The sequence below is a fragment of the Rhincodon typus genome, chromosome 2 (assembly GCF_021869965.1).
Source record: "Rhincodon typus isolate 14 chromosome 2, sRhiTyp1.1, whole genome shotgun sequence".
Lineage (NCBI taxonomy): Eukaryota > Metazoa > Chordata > Chondrichthyes > Orectolobiformes > Rhincodontidae > Rhincodon > Rhincodon typus.
Window position 1 is genome coordinate 119,430,899 of NC_063333.1, and position 26,089 is coordinate 119,456,987.

Genomic DNA, 26,089 nt, shown 5'->3' on the forward strand with positions numbered 1-26,089 from the left:
GGTGTCAAGTTTCTTGAGTGTTATCAGAGTTGCACCCATCCAGGCAAGTGAGGTGTATTCCATCACACTTCTGACTTGTGCCTTGTAGGTGGCGGACAGATTTTGTAAGTCAGGAAGTGAGTTACTTGCTGTAGTATTCTTAACCTCTGACCTGCTCTAGGAGCTACAGTGTGTATATGGTGAGTCTAGTTGAGTTTCTGATCAATGGTAACATCAAGGATTTTGAATAGTTGGGGATTCAGTGATGGTAACACCAATTAATGTCAAGGACAGTAGTTAGACTGTCTCTTATTGGAGATGGTTATTGCCTGGAATTTGTGTGACATGAATATTACTTGCCCCTGTCAGCCCAAGCCTGGATATTGTCCAGATATTGTTGCATTTGAACATTGACTGCTTCAGTATCTGAGGAGTTGCAGATGGTGCTGAACATTGTGCAATCATTGATGGCCATCCCCACTTCTGAACTTATGTTGGAGGGATGATCATTGATGAAGCAGCTCAAGATGGTTGGGCCTTGTACATTACCCTGAGGAATACCTGCAGAGATGACCTGAAGTTGAGATGACTGGTCTCCAACAACCACAAGCATCTTTCTACATGCTAGGTATGAATCCAACCAGTGAGTAGTTTACCCTGATAACTATTGATTCCAATTTTATTGGAGCTCCTTGATGCCACATTCTGTTAAATGCAGCCTTGATGTTAATGACTATCACTCTCACCTCACCTCTGGAAAACAGCTCTTTTGCCCATGTTTAAATGAAGGCTGTAACGAGATCAGGAGCTGAATGGCCTTGGTGGAACCCAAATTGGGTGTCATTAAGCAGGTTATTGCTGAGCAAGTGCTGCTTGATAGCATTTGAGCCGTGGTTTCATGAATGCCCTGTTAAACTGAAACATAACAGCATTACCTTTATGTTCAATTTCTCTTGTAAGAAAGGATAGCATCCCAGTAGCCTCCTTACATGTTATATCTGTGTTCCACTTTTTATGATTTATACAATGGAACTCCTAACTCCCTCTGGGTTTTGTAATTCTGCACTTGTTCTTCATTTAAGTAGTGGTCTGCCTTTACGTTTTTTCTACCAAAGTAAACATTAATACTGTTTCCCATTTTATACACCTGAAATAACTCCACACAGGCCAGTATCCTGTCACCAAGTCACCCTTTATTTACATGTGCGTAGTACTTCACAGTGGTATGGCTTCCTCAAAGCTGGCTGTCAGAGTGAACAGAACCTCTGACACTCCTATTTATATCTGTCAGTCAGGGCTCCCTGATTGGACTAGATTAAGAACCCCAATCAGGGAACTCATATTCTATGAGGTAGACAAATAGGAAGCTGGAAGAACACAGCAAGCCAGGCAGCATCTGGAGGAAAGGAGAAGTCAACATTTTGGTTATTACCCTTCTTCAGGATAGGACTCCAGTTCATTTTGTCTTCTTCACAACATACTTTCCTAATCATCTTGCAGTCATCCGCAAACTTAGCCAACACGCCTTCGCTCCTCTCATCCAAGTCATCAGTGTAAATTGTAAAAGATTGAGGCCTAACTACAGGCCTCCATTCATCACATTCTGCCAATTAGGCAAAGATCCATTTATACATGGTCTGGCAGCATCTGTGAAGAAAAAAAAATCAGAGTTAACTTTTTGGGTCTGGAGACCCTTTCTCAGAACTGTTGTAAGGAAGGGTCACTGGACCTGAAACGTTAACTCCGATTTTTTCTTCACAGATGCTGCCAGACCAGCTGAGCTTTTCCAGCAAATTCTGCTTTTGTTCCTGATTTATAGCATCGGCAGTTCTTTCAGTTTTCATCCATTTATACATGCTCTATTTTCTGCCAGGCAGCCAATCTTCTATCCACGCTAATATGTGACCTATAGCTTTTATTTTCTGTAATAACCTTTGATGTGGCACTTTATCAAATGCTTTGTGGCAATTTAAGTACAGCATGTCCTACTTATCCACAGTGCAAGTTATTCCTCCAAAGAACTCTAGTAAATTGGTTAAATATGATTTCACTTTGATGAAATCATGCTTCAATTATTTGGAGATTTTTTTTAAAGTGCCTGGCAATAATCTCTTTCATGATCCATTCTAGAACCTCCCCATGACAGAAGTCAAGATAACTGGCCTTTAGTTTTCTGTTTTCTGTCTCTCTCCCTTCCTCCTAAACAGATATTTACTAACTTTCCTGAATCAACTGAATTTTTGAAAATTAATACCGATATATTTGCTGGCTCATGAGCCATTCCTTTTAAGACCATAGGAGATCATTGGAGCTCATTTGAATCTAGGCCATAGCTCCATCTGTCTGCCTTGTGTCCTCTCCCTTGCAATTATAATTTCACTAATTTCCCCTCTCCCTTCACCTTCTGATTTACAGTTATTACTGGAATGCTTTTTGTATCATCTATGGTTAAGACAGAAGCAAAATATTTGTTTATTTCACACATTATTTCCTTATCTACTATTAGTTTCCCATTCTCAATCTTCAGATGACCCACCCTCATGTTAACTGAATGGATTGATAGCTTTTGCACTGTTGCTCATGAAAAAAGTACAAAGTTGAAGGATAGGTCCTGTAGTAATGTTGTTGAAAGGATCGGGGACCCTGACAGTAGGTTAGGTGATTCCACTTTTCCATTGAAATATATCTGGGAGTAAACAGAAGTGTTTCTGGAGTTGACGTGGTAACTCCTTGCTTTATCCTCACAGAGGCTGCAGAAGATTTGGAGACTTACACACACAAAGGGTGCAACAAATATGAGAGCAAAAATTACAGTGTCTCTGGGTTTTGCAGCAAGACAAAGAGATGGAACAGAGGTGTAGAGAGTACAAGTTCTGCACCACCTTCTCCGCTAAGTCAGAGTTGGACTCCTCCATGTTCCTTGGCAGAGATAGGAGGTGGCCTGGCAGGGCTGCCAATGCTCCAGACATCTCAGTCACATGCCCATTCTGTCTGCAGCCCCATTGAGATCTCACTTACATCCTCTGCCATCTTGCTCTGGAGTTAGTTTAGAAATGAACCTTCCTTTGTGCCTGGTTTAGTTACAGTCTACCTGTGCCCAGTGACCTGCTCCACATAACCCAAACCAGCACCAACCTGCATGATATATGCTGAGCCAGAATCTGTGCTGATGGCTGCAAGTGTCAGATCAAGTGACGTGGCCTCTTTCTTCTTTTGGAGCTACTGCGGCTGGGCAGTTTGTAATCTTTGGGTGTCTGAAAGCAAGATTTCAGAGAGCCAAGGTTAATTCAAGCTTTGGGAGGTAGGGTGGGAAGCAATGCATGATCAGCTCATCAAGCCACAGGAAGAATGCATGATGGGAGCTGAGATAGGCATAAGACAGGATATGCTGTCATCCTTAATGCTCTCTCTGATACAAAGATGTTGCAGACCCTGGAACAGTTGGCACCACAATGCAGAGAACCATTTCCTCTGTCCTCCCACCTGTTCTGGTCTACTTCCGTCCATTGTGTGCCACGTTGTCTTGTTAGACAGAGGGCAGATTGTCAATAAATGTCGGGCTACTGTGTCTGGATGGCAGACCTGCCATTCTGTGAAGTTTGTACAGGCAGTGAGTTTGAGGCTGACAGCATTCATAGGTATGTGAGACTGAGGTGCAGTGCCTGGATGTTAGCCATGTGCTCTGATTGCTAGCACATGCTGTTGGTTGACAAATGAGGGTTGTGGTGCGCAATGTGGCAGGTTGGTTTTGTGGAGGGTAAGATGATGCTACTTAAAGATGAATTCAACTGAATGTCTACCATATGTGTAAAAGCATCAATCGTCTCCTGGCACCATGGCTGGGACCTTGGCTCCAGACTCATGAAGTTGACCTTCCTTGGCACCTGGGCCCATTCCCTTCTGAGAGTGGCTCGAGGGCCACTTGATTCCCTCCAGGACTATCCCTTCGATGACTTAGCATCCCCGAATATTTTCTACAATCTGCTGTGGTGTTCACTTTGCAAGAATTTACACTGCAGCAGTTTTATTTTGTGTTGCTTATCTCACTGAACTCACTGGCACTATTCAGGAGCAGGGAGTAGCTGTGGAGGCCCACCAGCAAGAATCACAATTATTCAGGTGAGATAGTAGCACAGTGCTTGCATGTTTCCCACTTCAGGCTGAACGGACACAGACTAGTAGCAACCCAATGTGGAGCTGGAGGAACACAGCAGGCCAGGCAGCATCAGAAGAGCAGAAAGCTGATGTTTCGGGTTGGGACCCTTCTTCAGAAATAGGGGAGAAGAATGGGGCTCTGAAATAAATAGAGAGGGGATGCGGCGATAGCAGGTTGGGGATTGGTCAGTGAATTGGGAGGAGTGGATATGTGGGAGAGAAGGCGGACAGGTCATGGAGGCGGGGATGAAGCTAGTAAAGGTGAGTGTGGGTAGGTAGTGGTGGGGATTGGTCAGTGAGGTGGGAGGAGAGGATAGGTGGGAGAGAAGACGGACAGGTCAGTGAGGCGAGGCTGAGAGGGGGTGCTGGTCTTGGGATGAGGTCGGGGGTGGGGAGATTTTGAAGCTAGTGAAGTCCATTTTAAGACCATTAGGTTGTAGGCTTCCAAGGCAGAATATGAGGTGCTGTTCCTCCAGTTTCTGGGTGCCACCCAAAACATCAGCTTTCCTGCTCCTCTGATGCTGCCTGGCCTGCTGTATTCCTCCAACTCCACACTGTGTTATCTCTGACTCCAGCATCGGCAGTTCTTACTATCTCCTAGTAGCAACTCATACCCACCAAAGAGGCTTATATGATTGTGGTGCAGGAGTTTTTTGCTTCACAATGGACAACAAGAAGGAAAAAAGTTACAACTTTTCTTTCAGAACTTCTTGGTCTCATTTCCAGAAATGTTTTGAGGATAGTCAACCAGTTCATCATTTGCCATTTCAACACCAATTTTCATTTTTAATAGTGCCTTCAGGTAATGACAGTGTCACAAGGCAATTCACAGGAGTTTATGCAGGTAACATTTAACACCAGTATATGGTCTTATTAGGAGAGACACTAAAAATCTTTTCTGTTAAAATCTGTTTTTAAGCAATGCCTTTAGGAAGAGAGAGAAGTGGAGATGCAGAGAGGTGTAGGAAGGGAATTCCAGAACTCGAGACCACGGAGCCTCAATGAAAAGGCAACAAGTGAGACATGTGCAAGAAATTGGAGTTCCCAGAAAGTTGCTCTAGCCTTGTGATGTGAAAGTATGCTATCATACAATAAACTGCACCTTCCTGCTAAGATGGGTGCCTCATCTTGTTAAGACTCAATATTGGTTTATACTTTTGCTAATTAGGTAGGCTCTTCGACTGAGCACAGAAAGGAAAATTCACCTATAACAAAGTGTCTGCTGTCAGTACACTTAGCTTCTGTGACCATTGGGCACCACTGGGTGAGGTGAGTTAGCATCATTATCCCACAAAATTATGTTTTAATTTCAAGTTAGGAAGTTGCCTTTGGAATTTTTGTTTTCATTGCAGTGCACCATAGGGACTGTTTACCCTAATTATTGCTTGATTTCATTTTTTTGAAATAGTAGGAAGAAGGATTGGTGCCATCACTTTACCCCAACCACAAGCTGCTAGTGTTGGTACCACAATAAACAACACTCTCATTTCAAGCATTTGCTATGTGCTAGGAATAACAGATATGCTGTCTTAAACCCTGAATTTAACCTGATTGTGTACCATTTTGTACCGTACTGATTGGAAGTCAATGACATGCAAAACATTGTGGAGCATGAGCTACTTGATCCTGTCCCATTCTGTCCAGATGTGATGACATTTTTGACATATTTGCTTGACATTTTTTCCTTCTCTCTTTATTTTGGTCTCTCCTATCCTTCCTTCCAAAGAAAAGGCCCCTTTAAACTCAACTCTTTTTCTTATGCTGAATGTGTGTTTTCAGCATTTTGTGTTTGTCGGAATTAGCTGACAGATCCTGCCTGCTAATGTATGCCTTACTGGTTCAGGCATCAGAGATGGACAATTGCAGCAGATTGCATATTACAAGGTGCAAACTATTGCAGAATAGCAATGTTGCTAATTTGTTTTCCTGGATGAAAACAGGGTGTTTTTTTTTCTGATAAAACATTAGCTTGTCACGGTACTTGACTCACGCAGCAGGTGAGCTCTCACTCAAGGTTCTTGGCAGAGACTCAGTCAAAATAACTTCCATGCTGAGCTTCACTTTGTCGGATGCCTGCATGAATTGGCTGTTTAGCTGCTCTGGATAGCTGACAGCCACAGATACATAATTAGTAAAGTCACAATCCGTGTTCATCTCCAATACCTTCTTGGGGCAACAAGGAACTTGTCTCTTTCTATTCTTGAAGGATAGAGAAAGGCTTTGACTGGGATGGCGAATGTACCATACACTTCTTGAAAATCCCAGTAATACTGAAGAGGAAATTTCTCCCTTCTATGAGATTGTTTCATGTCTTCCCTTTGGGTTCAGCTTGCCCATTGCACAGGAGGCAGTGGAGTGGATTTGAATGCACAGCAAATACCAGGGCAATGGGAATGGTGCAATGCCTTGTGCCCAGGGAATTTCAATTCCCATGCCTTGACTACTTGTTAATATTAAGGTGTCCTCTTGCAAAGGGAAAAATGAGCAGCAGCTGACTAATGGCAGGTGAGGAACATTTCGGTAAGGCCTGAGAGAGGGTCCACCATCACACAAAAATGAAATGTTCATTAGAGTCTTGGAGATGGAATGAGGGGTGGGATTTTAAGAACGGCAGGGAAGGCCTAGACGTTCACTCCTAGCGCAAAACCTGGAAGTATTCTACTCACTCTGAAGGGACTCTGCAGTTTTTACAGCAGATTAGGGCCTCCAACAAAGACGAGGACCAAATAAAACCCTAAATAATCATTTAGGCGTAACTTCATCTGAGGTAATTTTGAACAAGATATTAAAACGAGCCCAGTCTGTCTGCTCAGTTAGGTGAATGCAGTAAATATCAGAATATATCTTCAAGATGAACAGGGAAGTTTTTCAATTCTTATTGCTCAACCTTCATCACTAAAGCACATTATTACATCTCCGTTTGTTGGACTTCGATATGAACAGACTGACCATCACATTTCCTCTATCTCAAATCACTCAATTGGCTGGAAAGATGTATGGGATGCCCTGAGATTGTGAAATGCATGTTTCTGTTCTGCCTCTTATAAGCACCATTTTTTGCACAATGCTTGTTTAACAGACATGTTAATGTAGCATAATGTGCAGACTGTAGAATATAATTAACAATGTATCTCTGTAAACACATCTGTTCTTCATAGTTTCAACCCATTATAGGCTTCCTTGCCCAAAAATGTGACTGTTGCTTGCTAATATATATCAAGCTGTTCCTGGATACATACTCTCTATTCTATGCTGTACTGTCTTGTTAACACTTTCTCCTTTAAACATAAGAGCCCTTGGAGTGGTAATTTGGTGCATTTAAATGTTCTTTACGTAGGATATTAATATCTTCTATCATGTCATTTATATAATATGCAATGAATTATATACTATAGTGTGAAATATACCATGTGCATATAGTGAATTTCCACTGCATTCATTTGTGATTTCTTGATAGCTACGTCCTTGCTGGCATTTCGGGGGAGATGGTGGCGTAATGATAACGTCGCCAGGCTAATGCTCTGGGAGCAGTGCTGGTGGTATTTAAAGTCAATTGATCACATCTGATGTTGAAATCCAGCCTTAGCACAGGGACAGTTAGGCAGCCATCATCAATTGTTGTAAAAGCCCATCTGGTTCACTAATGCCTTTTAGAGCAGGAAATCTGTCTCAAAGCTGCAAAGGCTTGTCCAACATCCATCACCACCATATAACTCTCACCCCATACAAGAGCATCAAAGATCGGGAGCATGGGGCTAAACTACTACAAAAAATTTGAATAGCAGCCATTATAAATAATGAAAAAGGGGTTGCAATCTGGTGGAACATGGACCTCTCAAGGCTACAGGAAATACAGTCCTGGGAGTCTATAAACCAGCTCAACTGTCTTTGCATAGAAGTGCAATAATAATAATAATAAAGGGGATTACTCCCATATTTTCAAAGTCCCACTAAGGGCCTTTTCCATGTCCAGACAGTAGGACAGAGCATCGCAACATGTCCAGATGGTTCATGAGGGGTAGGAGATGGAAGGTGTACAGGAAACTTCTCCACTTAGATTGGAACTGCAGGCAGGGAATGTCTGCAAGATGGCTCAAATCATGCAGATTGCTATGGGTGGTTTCGGGGCCCAGGGCCCTTGTGAAATTCTGTCCGAAAGGAGTTTTGATTAGAATGGGAGTCCACTGCACACTGGAGCTGCCTCAACACCACAAGTGCTGTCAGAGCTGAACAGAGCTTTGCAGCTCTGGAGGGAGGGGCTAGGGTTATGAGCTAGATATCCACTGATGCACTACATGCAGGTTCTTTTGTTGATATCCAGCCTGCACCTCTGTCATCCAGCATGTCCCTGACTTTGGACACCCGAAAGCCTCCCTTCCACCAAGTATGTGAAGCCATTGCAGGGAAGGCATGGATTCCAGAGCAGCAGCTTCTTGACAACAGCTGCTACGCCTGATGGGAGAACTCCAGGGTAAGGCAACAATACTCTAGACTTTGATGTGGTCCTGATAATTCCTGCCACGAATCTCGGAGATCCTGCAGATCTGTCAACAGGAGCTACAAATCGTAGCTGAGGCCATGCACCCAGTGGAAGAAACCCATTGCCAAGGCATATTTGAAACAAGAGGGCATATCATAGAGGTATCTCTGTAAGGTCTGAATATGGAAAGTCACTATCTGGTTGTTAAGGAGCAACTCTGCATTATTGGTCTAGTAACATTGCCATGATGTCTTATGCTATCTCTTACACGGCGCTGGGTTCAGGTTGGCAGTTTTGCATTAGTACTGTGGTTGGAATTTCTGCCTGTCAAGCAGGGGACTGAGATTCAATGTCCCAAAGTAGTTGAGTTGTTCTACAATTGGTTAGCTTGTTCTTAAGCATCAGTGTACATGGTACAATTTGTCAAAATGTTTATCTTTTAACCAAAATTTTATGATTCAAGACGATCTAGAGAGGGACCCTTCACCATTTGGCATAAATCTTATCGTGTAGTCCTATTGTCACTGGACTAATAATCCTGAGTGCCAGGTTATGTTCTAAGTACATGGGTTTGAATCCTACCATGATGGATGGTAAAATGTGAATTAATTTAATAAATCTGGAATTAAAAGCTAGTCGACTGGTGAGCCACAAAACCATTATCGATCATTGTTAAAAACTCATCTGGTTCACTACTATCTTTGAGGGCAGCGCAGTGGCTCAGTGGTCAGCACTGCTGCCTCACTTTGCCAGGGACCCGTGTTCGCTTCCAGCCTTGAGTGACTGTGTGGAATTTGCATGTTCTCCCCTGGCCTGCGTGGGTGCTCCAGTTTCCTCTCACAGTCCAAATATGTGCAGGTTAGGTGGATTAGCCATGCTAAATTGCACTGCAGTGTTTAGGGATGTGGAGGCTAGGTGGTTTAGCCATGGGAAATGTGGGGTTACAGGGATATGGTTGAGGTTCTTGGTCTGGGTGGGATGCTCTTTGAAGGGTTGGTGCAGACTCGATGGGCCAAATGGCCTCTTTCAGCACTGTAGGAATTTTATAAAAGGAAGTCTCCTATCATATTTAGTCTGGCCCATGTGTGACACGAGATCCACAGCGATATTGTTAACTCCTAAATGCTTTCTGAAATGGCCTTGCAAGCCACTCTGCTCTATTTAACAGTCAAAGAGTATGACCAAAGGAACAAAACTGGATGGGCCATCCAGAAATGACATAGCTTGAGAAACAATAATGGAAACATAGCTTCGTCAACCATGTAAAGTCCTCCTTACTAACATCTGGAGGCCTGTGCCAAAATTGAAAGAGTTGTCCCACAGACTGACATAATTATTCTCACAGAATTATGCTTTATAAACCGATACTCGAGACACCACCCTCATCATCCATGAGAAGGTCCTGTCCCACCGATAGCGTAGAGACACCAGAGCTGGTGGGACTGTGGCATATAGTCGGGACAGAGTTGTCTTGGAAATCCTTGACATTCACTCCAGACCCCATGTAGTATCATGGTATCAGGTTAAATATGGGCAAGGAAATCTCTTGCTGATTATTTTTTTTTATTCATTAATGGGATGAGGGCGTCGCTGACCAGGCGGCATTTATTGCCCACCCCTAATTGCCCAGAGGGCATTTATGAATCAACCACATTGCTGTGGGTCTGGAGTCACTTGTAGGCCAGATAAGGATGGCAGTTTCCTTCCCTAAAGGACATTAGTGAACCAGATGGGTTTTTCCGACAATTGACAATGGATTCATGGTCATCATTAGATTCTTAATTCCAGATATTTTATTGAATTCAAATTCCACCATCTGCCGTGGCAGGATTCGAACCTGGGTCTCCAGAACGTTATCTGGGTCTCTGGATTCCAGCAATAATGCCACTAGGCCATCAACTCCCCACCAACTCAACAACTCCCTGAACACCCTCAGCTACTGAATCAGTACTCCTCCAAGTTGGACACCACTTGGAGGATGCACCAAGGGTGGCAAGGACACAGATTATACTCTAGACTGGGGATTTTAATATCCATCCCCAAGAGTGGTTTAGTAGCACCACCACTGATTGGGTTGGCTGAGTCAATCATAACCCATAAACTCATAGACCAGAATACCCCAGTCTACCATTACCATCAAGTCAGGCTGGCTCAATGAAGAGTGGGGGAGGGCATGCCAGAAGCAGTCATACATAAAAAAAAGGACATCAGCCTGCTGGAGTTAGAAGACCGGACTATTTGTGTGACAGACAGCATAAGCAGCAGGTGATAAACAGAGGTAAGTAATTCTACAACCAGTGGAGATTGGAGATCAAAGAACTGCAGTCTCACCATAGAATTGAAGTCTCACTGCAGGAGGAAGTTCCACAAATAAACCCAACCTTTTCACCATCCTCAGCAAAGGGAGAACCCAGCATATCCATGCAAGAACAAAACTGAAGGATTGGCAAGCACCTTCAGCCAAAAGTTCTAGTCTTCAGTCAATTCAAGTTGCTCCATGTGATATTAAGAAATGATAGAAGGCATTGGGTACTGCAAAGGTTATGACCCTGACAACATTCCCGCTTGTTCTCCAGAACTAACAGTGCTCCTAGCCAAGCTGTTCCAGGATAGCAAAAACACATGAAAAATTCCCCAGCTAATATCTTATGCACAAAATCCAGGACAGATCTAATATGATCAATTATCATCTCATTAGTCTACTCTTAAGTGATGGAAATATTGTTGACAGTGATATCAAGTGCAACTTAGTCAACAATAAACTGCTTGCTGATACTCTGTTTGGCTTTAGCCAGACCGATTCGTGACTTCAATATAGCTTTTATCCCAACGTTTCTTGAAAGTGGAGTCGCAGGCAGACAGGATAGTGAAGAAGGCATTTGGTATGCTCACCTTTATTGGTCAATGCATTGAATATAGGAGTTGAGAGGTCATGTTGCAGCTGTACAGGACATTGGTTGGGCCACTTTTGGAATACTGTGTACAATTCTAGTCTCCTTGCTATTGGAAAGATGTTGTGAAACTTGAAATGGTTCAGAAAAGATTTACAAGGATGTTGCCAAGTTTGGAGAGTTTCAGTTTTTGGAAGAGGCTGAATAGGCCGAGTCTATTTTCCCTACAGTGTCGGAGGCTGAGGGGTCAACTTATGGAGGTTTATAAAATCATGAGGGGCATAGATAGGGTGAATAGACAAGGTCTTTTCCCTGGGGTGGGGGAGTTCAAAACTAGAGTGCATAAGTTTAACGTGAGAGGATTTGAAAGGGACCTAAGGGGCAACATTTTCACACAGAGGGATGGTGCATGTATAGAATGAGCTGCCAAAGGAAGTGGTGGAGGCTGGTACAGTTGCAGCATTTAAAAGGCATCTGGATGGTTTTATGAATAGGAAGAATTTAGAAGAATATGGGCCAAATGCTGGCAAAGGGACTAGATTAATTTAGGGTATCTGGTCACCATGGATGAGTTGGACAGAAGGATCTGTTTCCATGCTATACATCTCTATGACTCTATGAATCCAAAGAGCTGAACTCTAAAGGGAAAGTAAAGGCGACTGCCCATGACATCAGAGCATAGTGTTGCATCAAGTAGCCCTAACCAAGCTAAAGGCGATGAGAATAGGGGAAATCTTTCTGCTGGTTACAGTCATACCTGCACCTGTTGGACGTCAATCATCTCAGCTCTAGTTATTATCTGCAGGGGTTCCTCAGGGTAGTGTCCTAGGCCTAACCATCTTCAACTGCTTCATCAAAGACCTTCCCTCCATCATAAGGTCAGAAGTGGGGATGTTCGCTGATGATTGCACAATGTTTTGCACCGTTCACAACTCATCAGAAAGTGAAACAGTCCAAATGCAGTAAGGTCTGGATTACAATTAGGTCTGGGCCACGCGAGGGCCAGGCAATGACTATCTCCATGAAGAGAAAATCCAGACATTGCCCTTGATATTCAATGGCATTTTTATTGCTGAATCCCTCAATATCAACATTCTAGGAAATATCCTTTACCAGATACTGAACTGGATCAACCATGTAAGCCCTGTGGCTGCAAGTGCAGGCCAGAACTGGAAGTCCTGCAGTGAGTAACTCACGTCCTGATTCCCCCCAAACCATTCCAACATTTACCAAGCATAAGTCATTGATTCTATATCATTATTCTTAGTTTTATGTCAAAATGAAAGGGTAGGTAGGCCTTAATTTAACACCCCTTTCAAAAAGCAGCATCTCTGATAAGGCAGTTCCACCTCAGTACTGCACTGGAAGGTCAGACTAGATGAAGAACTCAAGGCTTTGAGGTGATACTTAACCCACAAGCTTCTGAATATGAGGCACTGAGTTCCAGCAGAGTCTTTAGCCTTTACTTCACTAACTTGCCTGGATAAGGTGGTTCAAAAATTTGTAGTGAACGTAGGGGCCACCAATGTGCACATGTGACTTCACCAAGTGATCATGTGATCCCCATCTGGAAAGCAAGCCTGACTGATAAGCTTCAGTCAGATAGGGAGCAAGTTGGCAAAGGTTGCAGGATCAGGGTAAGTCTGGTTCCTGTGGCAGTGAGGTGTTCATGGAGTAGGTGGGATTCATTGGCATAGATCTGTCATGGAGGAGTGCTTGTTCACAGGAGGAGTGTCAATCAGAATGGGGGAAGGAGCAGTGTCGCAATGCTTTTGAAGAGGCTGGTGGCAATGGTGAGGAAGGAGTGCTGTGATGATCTTGGGGCAAAGAAGGTTTATTCTGAGGGGGCAGAGTCATTAATTAGGCAGGATGATAAACCTGGGGGTTAGGGGGAGGTGGTATGGAAGTCAGAGATCAGTGGTCTTACGATGGGGAGGCCTGGGGGAAGTCAGTGGTTTTATGGGGGAATGTCATTGCAGATGGATGCCAGATCATAGAGCTCACTTAAGGGTTACTCAGAAATAGGCTGGCCATTCATCTAATTGAATTACTGGACAGTTTGTTTTATAACAGGTCTGATGACTGTGCAGTATCAGATGCCTTCATGTCTGGTCAGCATTCTTGGCCTCTTGTAGTGGCCACCCTTCACTCAGGAAATCCAGCTGAGCAATGGTCAAATCAGAAAGGTAAATAATTTATATTTAAAGAGCCACTTCCTCTATGGTTTGTCCACCTTTTCACCTCAGTTAACTCAAGATGTGCGTAGGGTTGACATTAGGTTTGGGTCAGGACTCAGTTATTTTTAGACTTTAGCCTCTGACACTTGACCTCAACCCACTGGGATCTTATTGTAATTGAGTAGATGGTCACTGGATGATAATTCTTCAGGACCAAACCCACTTCATTGACAGTTTATGTTTCAAACCTCTTCAAGGCTTTGATCTGCTTTCATCTTCGTTCTCTTGTAGCTAGCTTTCTGGTGTGTACTCTGTCCTGTTGTGGCTGTGTACTACACAGCGTTTTTTCCATGATTTTGGGACCCCAATGTCTATCTTAAGACTACACTTGCACACAAACTATTTTTCTGGCGGTGGCCTTGCAGTATTGCCTGGCCAAACATAGGACCAGAAGTTCTGAAGCCTTGGCAAAGGACAGAAGTACATGAGAAATTGGAGCAGAAGTAGTTCATACAGCCCATCAGGCCTGCTCCAACATTCAACGTGTTCATGGCTGATCTTCAAATCATAGAATCCGTCAGTGTGGAAGCAGGCCATTCAGCCCATCGAGTCCACACTGACCATCTGAAGAGAATCCACCCAATCTCTGAAACTCTGCATTTCCCCATAACTAATCCATCTTGCCTGCATGTCTCTGGACTCTATGGGCAATTTAGCATGGCTGATCCACCTAATCTGCACATCTTTGGACTGTAGGAGGAAACCGGAGCACCCGGAGGAAACCCATGCAGACACGGGGAGAATGTGTAAACTCCACACAGACAGTCACCCAAGGATGGAATTGAATCGAGGTCCCTGGTGCTGCGGGGCAGCAGTGCTAACCACTGAGCTACTGTGCCACCCGTGTCAGATCTTGGACCTGAAGTTCACTTTCCTACCAATTTTCCATTCTCTTCCATTCACTGAGAGACCAAAAATCTGTCAATCCCAGCATTAAATGCATTCATCAACTTTAAAATTTGCTATTGCAGGGAATTCCAAAGGTTGAATGAAGAAATTTCTCCTTATCTGACTCCTAAATTAATGCCTCTTCTGATGGTGTGACCCCTGCTTACTAGATTCCCTGGCCAGAAAAAACAAACTCTCATCATCTACTCTGTCAAAACCTTCAGATTCTTAAAAGCCAGAAGCCCAGAGAGGCAGACGCTGCTAAGGCAGAGCTGAGAACATGAGGGCACCTTAAAATGTAGCCTGAGGAGATTCCCACTCCCCCAATCATGTTTGCAGTGACAATTTTCCTATTTTTAGTTGCCAGTAATGATCAATCTCAATTGAGAGGCTTTCCAGTTCTGAGTATTGAATCTTTGACAGCCAAGATCTATTGCAATTTTTGCATTGTCTCAATGCTCCTGAGTTTTAGAAGTTTTTTCTCTTGGTGCAATGTGTGCATGCTGAAATTGCATATCAAAAGCTTGGCTGTAGAAATTAGCGTGGCCCAACAGATATTGGGCTGATTCAATTCAAAGGATGGAAAACAGGGAGGCAGTTGCCTTTATGTCCAAATAACCTGATGTCTTCCATCAGCAATCTGATAGTATGAACTTGTGAAATCCATTCTCAGGTTTACTGGTTACCAATGTCCTTATTATTCATTCTTTCACAATGTAACAAAATACCCGTTGACAGCCTTCATGGTCAGTTCTGGTACAGTTCCACATGTTGTAGTATATCCCTGAGAGCTTATGATTTGTCTATTGGACAAAGGTGTACATTTTTCCAGCTGGTTCATTAAACTTGGTAATTATTAATGTGTTCAGTGGTAGAGATGTGCTGAGAGTTTGAGTTTGCTTATCAGCTGCACAGACTCCAAGGAATCAATCATGACCTCGAAACATCATGCTTCTTCTCTTCAAGGGAATTGACATTCAATATCTCTTCTCCATTAGAACTGTCTAGAGTCAGTGCTCATGTCCTGACAGTCTCCCCATCTACCAGCTATCATCATTTCAACAACTGCTCATCAACTAACAGCCCATTGAACTTGATCCAGACCTGCAGTGTTCTTCCTTTTGCTTGCTTCCACATACTTGCATTTCTTATTTTTACTTGTGTTCCTCTATACATTCAATTTCATCTGCAACTTGTTCACCTATTATTCAATGTCCTCCTGATTCTTTTACACTCTTTCAAATAGTTATGCCAATTTTATTTTACCTTTCTTTAAAAAGTATATAAAATACATTAATTGTTCTTTGTTTGAATGGTAACCAATGTGAGGGACACTGTAACCTGATGAAACTTAAAGGCAATAATATAGTCATTCAAAATCATTGTATTTTTGGTGACAATTTGCCTAGTTTTGGTCGTCAGTAATGATCAATCTCAATCGAGAGGCCTTCCAGTTCTGCGTACTAGGTCTTTAACAGTCAAGATCTATTTCTATTTTTGCAAAGCTGGTCTCAATGCTCCTGAGTTTCAAAAGTCTTTTTTCTCTTGGTGCGAAGTGTGCATGCTGAAATTGCATATCAAAAGCTTGGCTGTAGAAATTAGTGTGGCCCAACAGATGTCTCATTTCACTACATATCAACAGTGAATGCTCTTCAGACGTCATTCCCTGACTATGAAGTGCTTTGGGTCTCCCAGAAGATATTCTTTCTTATGATACAGCATTATGCACTGATAATACTGCCATTTTCAAGAGATCATTGGAGCAATTCACCAAGTCAAATCTTTGCCAGTTAAAATGTTCCTAAATAAAGATAACAATATGCAGCATTGTGATTTAACAGTGCCAGTTTATGGATTAAAGGAAATGTTTAAAGGGAACAGTGCACTGTAGTGAGGCCAACACTACAGATCCAAGGATCAAGCTTCGATGGTTGTTAAATGAGTGTGCCTTAAATCAGTTTGTAATATATTCATATGTAAATTGACTCAGGCAAACTGGACCAAAATTTGGCACAGTTTTTCACTGACTTCAAACAGAGGACATATTTAAATGATGTAAAGAAGATGAAAAACCAGAAAGAGAAACATTGATGGGAGAGTGTTTGCACTCAAGTTCCTGTTTCCTTGGCTGATTAAAAACAAGACACAGCAGCAAATTTTTTTATTGTTGTGCCCAGGAGGAACTGTGTGAGCTGCAGAGTTTAACTGCTCAGAACACAAATTGAAAACTTGCATTATGCAAACAGTGCTTGGTCAACTGTTTGCCGATGTTGACTCTGATCAATTTGATGTAATTTCCAAAGGAGGCAGATTTGTTGCATATCACAGGCTGTTTGCTGATTTCACAGAGCAGAAAATTGCTGTTTGAAATTTCCATCCGTCTTACAGCATGCATGTAAGCTAAGAAAGAATCGAAGAGAAATTCAAGTATTGAGCAAACATTTATTCACAATGCAACCCTATTCAAATTCCAGTACCACTTTCTCCTGACACAAATGTAGGCCTTGATATTCATTGGCTTGCCTTATAGAAGTAGTGGCAGAGTTTTAGAGATGAAACCGCACAGTATAGGTTTACAATTCATTGGTTGGCAGGTTTACCCTCCAGAGGTCAGCCTGACTGACAGACTTAGCTTTCAGTTGGGTGGGGAGCACTGTGGTGCAGAGTGCATGACCAGGTATGTCCAAATCCCTGACCCCTGAGATAGAGGGGAGGAGGGGGAGGGGGCTCCAATTTCCAATTTCCAATTCCAATGATCATTGTTTGGAAAGGATCTGAATCAGTGTTCTTCGTGCTGGGGCCCAGTTAAGAGGTACTCTTGCTTCTCTCAGCCCACAAACAGTACTGTGGGGATACTTACCTTCTCGTTGAAGCAGTCTCCCACCTTTTTAAAACATGGAATGTTGGTTGAATTACAGGTTGTTGGTTTCATTAACATGAATGCGTATTGATTGCCCAACCCCTCATCCGACCTACAGAAAACCTGAAGTTCGTAAGTTGGAGCTGTCTTTCCACATTTGGAACTTTTCCCAAATTATTGACCAACCAAGATCCAATTCCATACGCTCTCCCATGTTAATGTTTCCCTCAAAACTGTCTGAAAAACAACAAAATCGACGCTGAGATAACAAGGTGTAGAGCTGGATGAACACAGCAGGTCAAGTAGCATCAGAGGAGCAGGAAGGCTGACATTTCGGGCCTAGACTCTTCTTCAGAAACTCTTTTAGCTTTACTCCCTTGTGGTTTGTTATGCAAATTATCAAAACTGTTTTCAATAAATACAAAGCCCCTTAAAATTCTTCAAGAATGTTTTCTTTGAGAGTACAGTATATTTTGGATGCTTGATTTGATTTATGCTCAAAACAACACACATATGTTAAATAGAAATGGTGAGAAATATTGCTTCAGGGCATTGATTTCTGGAATGAAAGAAAGGAAATAATGAAATGTAATCATATAGCAATTATTGGTTCAGCAAAATACAACATAACGTGTTCAGATATTAAACCTAGCTTCCTCATAGAAGGGATGTGGTAAATTAGAAAATATTTTTAAATCAATTTCAAATATTTTATAATGCGTATTCGTGCAATAAAATGAAACTAATTTATTTTTCTCTAATACATGGCAATCATAAACCAATAAATGAAAGCATACCCAGGAGCAACAAAGTTGACTTGACAATGATACATCTGACCTTCAGTAATGAAGTGACAACTCTCCTCAGATTAAAGGAATTTTTAATGATATAAAAATGGAGCTTTATTTTGGTTTTTTCTCCAACAACTTGAGTAAAATTTTGAAACTTGCTTAATTTTTTCTGCCTCTGTCATAGAGTTCTTGAACATGAGCATTTTAAACTGGAACACCAAACTGATGTACTCGGAAGCAGTTCATACGCACAGAAAAAATGAGGCAGGAATTTAGAAGTGGGGCTGACAGTTGATTTAATCATTTCAATGGACCGTTGTCTTCTTGACATTATGGTTTGTACTTTATGCCCGCTTCCTCTCACATTACCACCATCACCACTTCGAGAAGGGGATGGAAACATGTGAGGAGGCATAAAATCATGTGAGATAGAAGGTTTGTCATGGTACCTAAACCAGCAGTGGGCTAGACATTATCCCACCCATTCCTGGACAAGTAAAGGCCATTCTTGTCCATACCATGTGGTGAGATCTGGCTAGTGAAGTCTGGTTGTGGCTTGGGTTTTCCTTCCTGAACAGACCACTTCACCCAATATGACATCCTTCCCCAAAGGAAAAGAGCACCCCTGCCACAGCTCCCTTTCCTCCTAATCACAGTGCCCTACCACATGACATTGGACCTGCCTGACCAATGCTGCCCTACTTATCTGCAGTCTGGCCTCCTTCCAGTTTTCTCATTGGCAAGCAGATGCAGTGCTAATAGTGGCCAATGCTCCTGCTGGCATGGCTGGGCCTGGCAAATTGCTGACCCTCTGATTGCTTGTCTGCTCCTGGCAGAGGGGCATCCAACCAAACATGAAGAGAAGTCAAAACTTCAAGCAATTAACTGTGCGGAGGTGGTAAAATCCCCTCCTGCCTTCATGTATTTGTCAAAGTGAATCAGTGCACCAGCTGAAAAGTCAGGGACAAGGCTAATGCCTCTGTGCAAAATCCAGGGTTATATATAAAGAATCAAAGATTATTGACTTGATTGCTCTGTGATCTCTGGGTGGGCTGTATGCAATGTTACTGAGTAATTACAGTGGGTCCTGCAAAAATCATATAATCTCACTTTAAGGAATGATATAAGGCTCCTGCCTTAGTTGACAGAAGACTAGATTTGTATTATAAGCCCACTTGAAATTCTAGTTGGGCTAGCCTCGAGAAGCCAATCAGTAGAAAGATGTTTTCCTCCTGCTCTTTTTATAAGCACTGAATGAAAATTGACTCCAAAGCATCTTTCTAGTTTCAAGTTGGTTTAAAAGGAAGAAGAACAAAGGGAGAGAGAATTAATGCCTTTCCTGCTGGATTCACTTTTTAAAATGTACATATCACCTGATTATTGTTCGTGCTCTGTCTGCTTTCAAACTGCCATCATAGTGGTTATTTGAACTTTCAGACAGAGAAAAACACGGGAATAACATGACACAGAGTGCCTTGTCTTGTCTTAATATGAGTTGAAATTGAATGTTTACTAATTAGAAAGAAATTTTATTATCTTGTTTTTTGAGATGGAGAGGAAATATATATATACTTGAAGGAAAAGTCTCCATAGTCCCACTCTCCCATTAGAGAGGTAATTGTTAGTGGTTTCATCTGAGGGTCACCAAACCTCAGGCAAGGGGGCGAGGTTGAGAATGTCGGGGTCTTGATGGTGACCACAGCTGGTATAGGAATCAAAACGTACTGTTAGCATTGTAAACCAGCTTAATGGCCAACTGAGCTAAACGACCCTTTATTTGACAGAGCTGTCATGAAAATATCAATATCTGTATCCCTTAGAAAGTTACAAAGCAGTGTAACAAGGCAAGAGATCACCCTCACCCAATGTTGCCAGGTCTATGTGCTGTTCCTTCTTTCACTGCTGAATGAATTGAATCACCCCAGTTATGCTAAACCTTCAGCTCTGCCAAACCCAAGTTCTTCTTGATGTAGAATAAGGGTTTATTAGCTGTTATGCTAATTGACAGAGTTGCATCATCAAAGATTTCAGATGTTAACAAGTCACATGGGAAGAAGGTCCTAATGAAGTTTTATAGAACCACGTCTTTGTGAAGAAATGTTCATTAATTGGCACTTGTATATGTTCCAGTTCTCATCGGTCAAAAGCAGTTCAAACCCAGTTGTGATATTTATACATGACAGCAGTGGTCTGCATACACATTACCAAGGATCCTCGATCATTTTGATAAAGGCAGAAAAGTGAAAAGCTGATGGTCAAGCTGAACATACATAAGAAAATACCCACTGCAAAAATTGGAGCAACTAATCATTATTGGAGTCCCACGATAGCTAACTGAGTGATTCCAAGGCCTATGGAGAAGGTCTTGCTCTTGTCTGAATCCCTATCCTTAGGGTCAAACTGCACACTGTAGAAACTTTCTTTGTTGGTTGGATTGATACTGGACACCCTCCAGACTTGCTGAAAAGCCAGAAAAGGATCAGGTCAGCATGCTCTCAAATACAATCAGCAGCTATATCAACGATATTTTAAGAAGGTAAAGGGTAGAATTGTGGAGAGATCATTGAAGCCTTCAATTCCTATTTTGGGTTTCAAAGGAGGTGCACAAAGAGCAGGAAAGATTTGACATGGACACCCAGAACTTTGCAGCATTTTTTAAATTCCTTTAGTAAATCTTTCTATCAGTCACCAGAGCCCATACAATGAAGCAAGGCTGGAAAGCAGAGCACAGAGTCACTGCCATTAACTGATGTCACAGCTCTGGCAAGAAAACACCTCATTAATACCAAGCCTGTCCAACCATTGATGCACAATTGCAGCAGGAGGGGTTGGTTCTCAGCAGTGTGTGGGGGTAAAGAGTTTTCAGCTCCAACATGAAAACTTACCAAACACAGTTGCCAACCACAACATCTGATGTACTGGCAATCACTTCTAAATCTCAACAATTGTTTTATATGAGGTTTCTGAATCCAAAAGGCAATTTTGAACTGCGGGTGTAATGGTTTATAGACACACGATGCATTTTAAATTGGACACAGGACATGGTGCCTCCATTCTTTTTGATAACTCAAATTGATTGAAGCTAGAGTTTCTCCAGCCATTGTCAATTTGGCTTATAAGTGGTCACCAATATGTGGTTGGTCAATGAATGTGCTTTCATCCTCCCTCAAATTAGCATGTTGCAACAATGTTGAGACTCTCTTGATACTATTGATTTTACCAAAACATTCTGGATCTTTTGAAGTTAACAGGTAGGCTATAAATTGAGTGAGGGGAATATGCAACGAGACCGGGAGGTTCTAGTACACCAGTCACTGAAGGTGAGCATATAGGTGCAGCAGGTGGGAAAGACTGGCTTTCGTTGCAAGAGGATTTGAATGCAAGAGCAGGGATGTCTTGCTACAAATATACAGAGCCTTGGTGGGACCACATTTGGAGTTGCAACTTGCTGATTTGAGGGATGATGAAAGCACATTCATTGACCAACCACATATTGGTGACCACTTATAAGCCAAAATGACGATTTGAGCTAGACAAATGGGAATCGAAGGCTGGATGGCTGGAGAAACTCTAGCTTCAAACAATTTGAGTTCTCAAAAAGAATGGAGACATCATGTCCTGTGTCCAATTTAAAATGTATCATGTGACTATAAAACATTATACCAGCAGTTCAAAGTTGCCTTTTGGATTTAGAAACCTTGTATAAAAACAATTGTTGAGATTCAGAAGTGATTGCCAGTGCATCAGATGTTGTGTAGTTTACAGTTTTGATCTCCTTACCTGAGGAATGATGGTTTTGCCATAGAGGGAGTGGAGTGAAGTGAGTGTTTACCAGACTGATTCCTGGGATAGCAGGACTAACATATGAAGAGAGGTTGAATCTGCAAGGATTAAATTTGTTGGAGCTCAGAATGAGGGTGATCTCATAGAAACCTATAGAATTCTGACAAGACTAGACAGGGTAGTTGCAGGAAAGATGTTCCTGGTGGCTGGGGAGTCTAGAATCAGGGGTCACAGTCTGAGGATACAGACTAAACCATTTAGGACAGAGATGAGTTATAAAAATAGACGATATAGGCTGGGACTTTTTTCACTGGAGCATAGGAGGTTGCGGGCTGACATTATAGAGGTTTACAAAATCATGAGAGGCATGGATAAGGTGAATAACAAAGTTCTTTTCCCTAAGGTGGGGAAACTAGCGGGCATATTTTTTAAGGTGAGAGGAGAAGGATTTAAAAAGGACATGGGGGCAACTTTTTTACACGAAGTGTGTGGAATGAACTGCAAGAGGAAGTTACAAAATTTGAAAGACGTTTGGACAAATACAAAAATAGGAAAGCTTTGGAGAAATATGGGCCAAATACAGGCAGGTGGGACTAATTTAGTCTGGGAACATGGTCAGCATGGACTAGTTGGACTGAAGGGTTTGTTTCCGTGCTGTATGACTCTTTGACTCTATGACTCTAAGTGGTAGGCAAAGTTTCTGAGTTTAATTTGTTGTCTGATGCCTGACTGATTCCATGGATTGTGACTAGTGTTGGGTCTGCAGGTGTTCATTAAAATCCTAGCTCAGCAATATCAGTGATATGGAACATACGTGATGCCAGACAGATTTGGAATACTGCATTCAAATTTTGTCTCCCTGCTGTAGGAAAGAAGTTGTTAAACTTCAAAGGGTTCAGAAAGGATTTACAAGGGCTTTGCCGGAATAGGAGTGTTTAAGCTATGGGGAGAGACTGAATAAGCTGGGGCTATTTTCCCTGGAGTGCTGGAGGCTGAGGGATGACCTTATAGAGGTTTATAAAATCATGAGGTACATGGGTAGGGTGAATAGATAAGGTCCCTCCCCAGGGTAGGGGAGTTCATAACTTGAGGGCATAGGTATAAGGTTAGAGGGGAAAGATTTAAAACAAACATAAGGGGCAACTTTTTCACGCTGAGTTTGGTACAAGTATGGAATGAGCTGCCAGAAGAAGAGGTGGAGGCTGGTACAATCACAACATTTAAAAGGCATCTGGATGGATATATGAATAGGAAGAGTTTAGATGGATATGGGTCAAATGCTGGGTCAAATGGGACTAGATTAATTTAGAATATCTCCGGCCAAAGGGTCTGGTACTGCGCTGTACATGTCTATGACTCTATGACTCTATTAATTGTCTATTCACACCAGCACTACTGGGCCCTGCACATGGAAGCCACGCACCATTGTATTTGAAAGCCTTCAATTCATAGGTTACATCAGTTTGTGGGTACAATGTTTTTAGAATTTGAGGGGATAATATATTGGCTCTTACTCCTCTGTCAATTTTAGCCAATAATGAACAGTGACCAGTTTTCTGAGGACAGATACTTTGAATTCTTGCAAACATTTAGGACAGTATGATGACATTTATAACTTCCATGAGATTGACAATATGAGCATGTCTACCACTCATCGTCTCATTGTATACATGGTCAGACTCTTGGTCGTCAATCACTTCATGTATATACCTCTGGCAGGATACCAGATGATCTTTATAGTTGCTTGAAAATACACCTCGTGAGTGGTCTGTATGGGTCAGTGCATTAGCTGATGCCCTGATGCACTGCTTCTGCCAATGGCATTTTTGGCCACATTCTTTGCAATATTAATGGAAAGCTAAGCATTTCTTGGTTCTTGCTATGTTTGGATGTTCCAGTAATTGTATTTGTACATGGGACAGTAAACTTCATAGGATCACTGAGGATCACTTCCTACTTATGTATATCCTCCAGCAACTCTGCAATGCTATTAGTCTTTGCTTTATACAGTAAACGTTTCTGGAAAGCTTCCTTAGGAGTGGATGTGATCACCAGCTCAACAATCTTCTTTGCTAGCTCCCAATCTGAAAAGAAGGATCACAGAATGAGCCCTTTTCTCTACATTTGCTCAGAAGTGATCAATTGATTCCATTGAATTCTGTCTAAATTTACATGAATTCCAGTTGATGAATATAGAATTTGAACCTGAGTTCATCTTCTAATATGGTCTACATCTTTTGGGGAACGTTAATCTCTTTGAATGTTAATTTGGATATGTCAAGACTGTGTCAACCTCCATCCCAATGCCAAACAAATTTTAATGGCTTGTCTTTCTGCTTCAGACATGCCTGAATCTAGAAACCACAGCTAAGAATGCTGTTTAAATATTTTAAAAGCTATTAGGAGGTCTTCTCTGTCCCAATTTAAACGAGAGGAATTTGAGGCCATTCTGACAATATGCCTTAGATCTTTCTTTGCTTACTATCCATTCAGCATACACCGCAACCACTTGCCTTTCACAAGTGAGTAAAAATGAATAATCAATAGGGATTTGTGAGCATATCAGCAAGTTGCATTTTCAGCGCTCCAATGCTATAATAAATAAAGACACCAAAGGTTGTCTCATGCAGTTTAATACCCTTTAAGACTGTTTACCATGCGTTTCCCCTGTATATTAATTGCTTGCTGTCTGTTAAAGCATGATAGGCCTTATCAGCACAATGTTTTCCACTACTGTTCATCATGTCTGGTTAATGATAATAATTTAATAATCATTCACTCATCAAGGATTGATTCACTCTGTGGTTTACTTTATTTAAAACAACATAACACATTACAAGCTATAATGCAGTCATTACAGCAACCAACTGATTCCTGTGCGTATAGCTTACAAACCGACTGCAAACTAGCTGCCAAGAAGAGTCCAAACATTGTATGTGCACAATTCATGGAACCTTTAAAAGTGAATTCCCTTAAAGGTACACATGAAACAATAGGAACACCTCAGGTTGGATCGCTCTGTTTTCAAGAGTAAAATCTTCTGTGTTGTCATCGACTATTATTCCTGAAGGCTGCAGGTCAAATGACTATCCAGTTCACATTGATGAAAGTTGTTACGATGCTAATAGAGTTTTTTTTTACCATACTTGGCATTCCTTAAGGCAATGGCCTGTGGTTCACTAATGATTGCTTCAAACACTTCACCAAAACATACAGTTTTGTACATGTTACCAGTTCACCTCAATATCCACAAGCTGAACTGGGGATTCATTTTATTTTTCCTCAGCTGGGTCTTGACCAGACAATTAGCAGATTGCTTAATTAGCAGTCCATGACTTTTCACAACAGTATGGCTCCTTCTGATCTCTTAATGGGTCGAGCGTTCTGTACTCAGCTTTCATGCCTCCCATGTGTTCTCTAATCAGGATTACAGAGGATAACTTGGATCAGGTTCAGTAGAAGGGAGATCATAGTTGTACAGGCTAGGCTATTGCCGATAACTGCCACAAAAAGGTAGAGGAATCGCCAGCTGTCCATCCTGGGAGTCTGTCTAGATCTGTGCCCAGTACCCACTTGGAAGGTTTGAGTCCTTTGATAAGTCTTGTTATTCAGTCAACTCTGACAGTGGCATCCACAGACACAAGAGATTAGTGTTGATGTCTAACAGCAGCCAGGCTCTTATCACAACATTTGTGGGAATAATGCACTGGAAATCAAGCCCCACTATTCTACAAGTTGCCATAAGTATGAAATATGACCAATTTAATCACCAGGATGATTAATACCTGACATATACCACTATCCAAGTTAAATTAAACTTCCATTAGGTTTCATCAGTGAAAAAGAAATAAAGACTTGTTTACTTTAATAAACATGACTTCTAATATGTGGCAAAAAGACACTATTAATAAATAATGCAAACTTACTCGATACCCCATTAAATCCAAACACATACATGTGTTTCAGAGATAGTAGGAGCTGCAGATGCTGGAGAATCTGAAATAACAAGGTGTAGAGCTGGATGA